The following is a 6,398-nucleotide window of genomic DNA, read 5'->3' on the forward strand; positions in this document are numbered from 1 at the left end:
CAATGTTATTGGTGTGGTTAACAAAGCAATTTACTGCCTGTTCACATGGGCATTGGCTATCAAGGAGTTTGAATCTGTCAACTCCTCTACAGTCATGTCAGATTGGCGTAATATATACTTTGATCATGTTTAGGTTGGTAGCCTGTTACTAACCTCTTTTTCCTTTCTTTTTCTCTTGTACTTTGTTCTCGGTGGTATACCCTTTATACCCTCTATTTTTTTGATCAATAAACTTTTCTTTACCGATCAAAAAATATATATTTGTTTTTTATGTTATCCAATTTGTTGTTTGACTGCTTAACAATTTGTTGTTTATGGAGCATGCTCGTGGTATGGATCTCAATGGTTCATACTACCAATCTCTTCTTGACTCGAAATAAGTGATATTCCGTACTCATTTCAGTAAAAGTATACTAATTTTCCAATCTCTAATGTTAATCTCTTTGTAAATATCATCTCAATCTTCACTGTATATACTAACGAATGTAAAATTGTAAACTATACCAATCAACCAAATATCACGTTATAGATACATATAGCTTTCTTAGGTCTCTGCAAAGCCTTCTGACGCTTGTACCCATCCCCCTGCATTTCCTTTTTCCCGGACCTGGAACCTCTTGCAAATAATCTGAAGGTCAGAACTGTTGGGAGTATAAAATTTAGTTATACCCCTACTTCACAGTAGTCAAATCCGTCTAAATTATACAGGTTGAAATTTTCCTTCCTATGCAACAGAATTATTTTTATGCTCTTTTATTATAACGCTGCAACCTCGAGTTCTCTAGTAGGAATTTTACAAACTGTATACTTTTCAAAGTTTTGGTTTATGTTCTGTGTCAGTCTCAGTACACCGTCATTATTCCAAAGAATTGCTCCTCAGAGATGCCCGGAAATCTGTCACGTCCGCTTTTTTCTACCACTGGAAAAGTTTGTCAGATGTCGCCTCCCAGAACTATGGTTATTCCTCCAACTGGTTCGCTGCCCTATCAAATATCTCTCAAATGCCTGATTACGGCTTCCACACAATATTGGTGTTGCATTGGCACTGTCAAGATACAAACTCTGGCTGCAAATCTCAGGTGCAGCTTTGTTAATGCTATCAAGTCTTCCTCGTCCGACAGGTTTCATATATGCTGAAGCCACCTAAATTAAAACCTAAAATATTTTATCAAGTTCCATTTTGGTAGAGTAACCATTCATACGTAGCATAAAAAAAAACCGTAATACCATTTACAAAGTAGTGTGAGGGAGTTCTATTTTGAAGTGTAATCGCTGATAACAAATCCAACAACAAACAAATGATACTAAACCAACATCTTAGATACTATCTGACCTAGGGTCACATTCGCTAGTATTACACATTCCTACTAAGTATATGTACATTACTTATTAATGTAGTTGATGGGTTTAATACTTCCTTCACCCTATCAATGTACCTGATTCAGATGAAGCCTTTCATTGATGTTGCAAAGACCGCTTCGCTCTCACCTTAGGCTCTAACATACACAAAGAAAATAGAAAAATCAAAATCGTTAGTATAATCATGTAAAAATATTATTGTTCAAGAATGAAGCAAAAAGGCACCACTAAGGCATACATCAAAACATGAAATACGATGTGAGCCAAAAGGGACCCTCTTGTACAACTCTTCAAAGACCATAAGTCGCAGTTTTTCTTTTTTTTTTCAGGCTCGTCCCGCGCTAACACCTGCAAGTACTAAAACCATAAAATATGTCGATGTGGTGAAAGAAGTAGCTAAGACGCTGGTTTGAGTACATTGAATCACTTTGCTTCATTCTTCTCAACCTATGAGCTCTTTTTAGCTAAAACTAAGACGTCACTTAACATGGGCGTGGAGTTATAACCTATGACTTCCCACATTACTGTGTACACTTCTATATTAAATTCAAATTTTTCATAGGAGTTCCCAGGCGAATATACTGAAATTTCGACATTGAAGTATCACTTCACGTAATGTTCCAAGAAAAAAATAATAATAATGTAACATTGTTTACCTAATTAATTTTTTAAGGAGCTCATTCAAAAGATTAAGGAGTGAGACTTGCGTTCATTAGATAAAACCTCATGGTCCATGTCCAAGCAGCACATCAACGAAGACGGCTAGCTACCAAGTCCGAAAGATGGAGAAAACTGAAAATGGTGAGAAAATGAAGGCATTGAGATAAGACATTGAACAATCCAATGAATAAGAATGTAAATCGGTTATGTATGAAGTATTAAGGATGAGAAATTTAAAAAGTCCAACAAATAAAGATATTAAATATCAAAATTACACCAGCTACACCAAAATTAAGGTCACCCAATATGTTGCAGGCTTAGCTCCGATAACGTCCCTCCCCTTTTATCTATTGCTTCCAACATAACATCCCGAGTTAATGGTTTATTTGTTGAACCTGCAATATCAATCACAGTATTTACAATAAAATCCACTATAAACTTTGATGTCAAAAATGATGAGTCCTCTTCTGGGACCAAAGGAATTGAAGGAAACAGTCTACCAAGCTCTCCCATCATAATTTGGCAAATATACATATCTTAACAAAAGACACAAATATGTTGAAAAATTGACCAAAAACATAAATTGGGACTATGATTTTTCACAAAATGTTGTGATAATAAATAAATACTTAAAACAAAACCTAGACAAATCGCAACACTAAACATATATGGGGGAAAAATACAAACATAAACATAAGGAAAACAACTACAAACCAAAATTTTAGAGAATGATTACTATTTTAGGGATGAGAAATACTTCAAAACTGAATAGTGGAATCATCAGAGTTTAGTCAAATTCTGATTTTTTTTCTTTTACCAACAAAAATAGATAGACTTATATCGATCTTTCAGAGAATATAAAGTATCAGAAATTTCAATAAGCAGTTTTAGCAGAGCTTGTAGAAATCATATTAGAATGGTTACCTTTTGAGTACCCGTGATTTGGGATAATATAGGATGTTGTTGTGAATGAAGCTGAAATAAACAAAAAAGAACACACACCATTTCAATAGTACTATATATTAAAGTGAGACTAAGAGCAACTGCAGTGGTGCAATCAAAACCAAAGATCAAAAATCAAAAAAAAGATCAAATTTGGGTTTAGTCCGTGTTGTCACGTAACGGTGGCGATTAAAATTTGGTCGCGCGTAATTTAAAGATCCGCCCCAAAAAAATTTCATCGGGCGTATCTCAAATGTCCGCCCAATCAATCACCAGGCGGACTTTAAGTTTACGCCTGTCAACAGGCGTACTTTAAGTTTACGCCTCATTTACTTTTTTTTTTTAATTTGAATTTTCATCGTGCGTAATTTAAATCTCCGCCCGTTAACAAGCGTACTTTAAATTTACGCCCAGTAACAAGCGTACTTTAAATTTACGCCCGACTATATTAGGATTTGGTATTTGGTCGCGACCAAATATGGTCTGGAATTTGATCTTTGGCTGGGATTTGATCTTTACTCCATCCCACTGCGTCACAATCTCATCCCAAATTTTTGGTTATACTCGCCCACTGTGGATGCTCTAAAGATGTACATGGAGAGAAAATTTAACCAAACATCTGGAGCTATCCAAAGGGTTCACATGAAACTAACATGAAATACAAATAGTTACTGTCAAAATTGTTGGATTTCAAGACAAATGACTGCTAATTTGAACTTGATTATTTAAGAACTGACAGAAAGAGAAGACCGACAAAATACAACGAAATTAGACGCCATGAACCTAAACTGGTCATCATTAAACAGAAACAGCAGACATAATTGTAATCAACATAGGATAAGCATAACATATACGGATCCTAAACAAAAAGTTCAAGTACCGCGAAAGAGATAAAATCAGAGAAGGGAGCACACATATTTCACCTATACCACATCACAATCAGGCCATGCTTTCAATTCACAAAAAACTAACCTATGAAGCGTTAATTCCCTAGTCATTACCACAATATCTCCCCACCAATTAGATGCATCCCATCATTAATTAGGACAGCAACATAGCCTCAGATGCCTTGAATTCATATTTGCGAAGTCCGCTTCGCTCTCACCTTATACTCTAACATATATATATAAATAAATTGGAAAAATCAAAATCGTGAAGAAAATATGGTAAAATCATTATTGTTGAAAAATGAAGCAAAAAGGTACAACTAAGGTATACATCAAAACAGGAAATACGATATGGGCCAACATAGACCTTCTTGTACAACTCTTCTAGAGCATCAGACTTTTTTTTTGTTTTTTTTTTTTGATGAACTGACTAAAATGATGGAAATTTTGATAAAGTGTTCCAGTTTTGAATTAGGGTAAAAAAAGTGTCCCCGCTTTTTTGCACTTTTCTAAACTGTCCCGTTTTTTTCAAATAACGCTTTCCATCCCGTTAAATGCAAGGTGACAGTTATCTCACCTGTTAAAAAGTCATATTTACTCCTGAACTATGTCGTGAACTATGAACCATGAACCCTAAACCTCTAACCCTGAACTATATCGTGAACCATGAACCCTAAACCATGAACAATGAAGCCTGAACTATGAACCCTAAACCCTGAACTATATCCTGAACCATGAACCTTAAACCCCTAACCCTGAACCCCGAACCCTAAATCCATGAACCGAGCTCGACGAACCTGAAAAAAATAAAGTAGAAGATAAACATGACAAGTAAAGGATAAATAAGTAAAAACTTGGATGAAAAAATTAACAGTGAGGGCAGTTTTGAAAAGTTGAAAAAAATGGGGACAATTTATTAAACCGAAATTGAGAGTGAGGCAATTTATCAATATTCCCTGAAATGATTTGGATACTTCTTAGGCTCGTCGTACGCTAACACCTGCAAGTACTAAAACCATCAAGGACATTGATAGGGTGAAGAAAAATGAGACAGCAATTTAATACGTTACTCATTGCATGGACGACAAACTTTAAAATTTGAGTTCTTACCCTCATGTATGCAGTAACATGCCCACCAAATTTGTTTTGTGGTGAATATCTCCAAGTAACTCTATTTCTTCGAAGCATCCACCAATAAGAATAGCAATATCCAGAAGAGCACGGAATGGCCTCCTACTCACTGTGCGTTCAACTGATAAATACTCCTTTGTTTCCTGCCATGTAAGAGCATGAATATGTCAAGTTGCATGTACGGAAAATGGGTCATTTGTCCAAATATTTTTAAAACACGGTTCAAATGGACAAGTAGAAATTAGTATGGGTGAAATGGACACAAAAATAATAGCAAGAATGAAACTGGTTTCATCCTGACTTAAACTTAGAGAAGAACGAGGATGAAACTGGTTGCATCCTGATGTAAATTAAAAACAAGAAAAAGTATTTAAAAACGGGCAGGATGAAACTGTTTACATCCTGGCTATTTTTAAAATTTTGTCCATTTAAACATTATCAAATTTTACATGTTTTTTTCACCCAAAAATTGTTGATTTTGGCTTTTCTAACCAATTTTGTGTTGCATGTACTGGACAGTACTAAATTTGTGAACTTGACTAATAGCCCAAATTTAACGTTATATGCACAATTGATATAAGAGAGTGCAATTGCAATATTTCAAAATGTGTAATTAGGAAAGCAAAAGTGGTATTAATTTGCTCTTCACAAAACTCCTGTTGTGTATTTCAAAGTAAAATTGTCATAGAACTACAAAATCACAAATACGATTATAGAATCGTTGAACTGGTAAAGATAACAAATGAGATCCGTTGTCAAATCTTATCCAGACCCAAAAAGATTATAATTCACAGTGACTCAAAAATAGAAACAAAAAACAAACTTAGTTTAAATTAACTAATATTCTGCACCGAAATTACACTAAAAACGGCAAATAGACGAACAATAAGAAAATCACCAAAATCAAATAGAGAACACTACCTTTTCTTGGATAGGAAGGAGATGGATTAATAGGTTATCTAAAGAAGAAAATAAAGGGATTAGTAAAGAATTAGGATCAATATAAGAAAAAGAATATTGAAAATGAAGAAAACTTACTCTTCTCTTCTTTTGTTAGACTACAATGCAAGAGTTTAGATTCCCGATTCTTTGTTGCATGTGTAGAACATTTCTAATATTTATGCAGTTTTGGATACCTCTGAAGTGCTGAGATCAGTAAAGAATCGATTGGGAGATTTTTTAGGGAGATTTTTTAGGGAGATGGAGGATGGAAGAGAAATTAATAGTGCGTTAATGAATGCCCAAGGATGAACGTTTCACAAATAACTGACTGTTGGGAACTAAAACCAAATCTCGGTGGAGGTGAATATAGTGCGGTGGTGGGATAACATAGATCAGGAGCATAGTGCAAAACTATTTGATAAAACTTGGAGGGGAGCGAAAATCCTAACGGCTAGTTAGAAAAACGGATATATCTCT

The 6,398-nt window shown here is 34.8% G+C and overlaps 2 long non-coding RNA genes across 4 annotated transcripts; both read right to left on the bottom strand.

The window, feature by feature from the left end:
* Positions 1-376: 376 nt before the first annotated feature.
* LOC113333497 lies at positions 377-2,999 on the bottom strand. Of its 3 annotated transcripts, none has more exons than XR_003352068.1 (5): positions 2,944-2,999; positions 2,016-2,414; positions 1,598-1,707; positions 1,437-1,496; positions 377-1,143 (listed from the first exon to the last, which is right to left on the bottom strand). It is a non-coding gene; the product is annotated as an uncharacterized LOC113333497 (long non-coding RNA). The 3 variants fall into 3 exon arrangements; XR_003352069.1 differs by having other exon boundaries at positions 1,598-1,716; XR_003352070.1 differs by lacking the exon at positions 2,944-2,999 and adding an exon at positions 2,777-2,921.
* Positions 3,000-3,599: 600 nt separating this feature from the next.
* LOC113333498 lies at positions 3,600-6,135 on the bottom strand. The gene is made up of 4 exons (XR_003352071.1): positions 6,018-6,135; positions 5,901-5,938; positions 4,959-5,122; positions 3,600-4,074 (listed from the first exon to the last, which is right to left on the bottom strand). It is a non-coding gene; the product is annotated as an uncharacterized LOC113333498 (long non-coding RNA).
* Between the last annotated feature and the right edge of the window lie 263 nt (positions 6,136-6,398).

The sequence above is a fragment of the Papaver somniferum genome, unplaced genomic scaffold (assembly GCF_003573695.1).
Source record: "Papaver somniferum cultivar HN1 unplaced genomic scaffold, ASM357369v1 unplaced-scaffold_133, whole genome shotgun sequence".
Classification (NCBI taxonomy): Eukaryota; Viridiplantae; Streptophyta; class Magnoliopsida; order Ranunculales; family Papaveraceae; genus Papaver; species Papaver somniferum.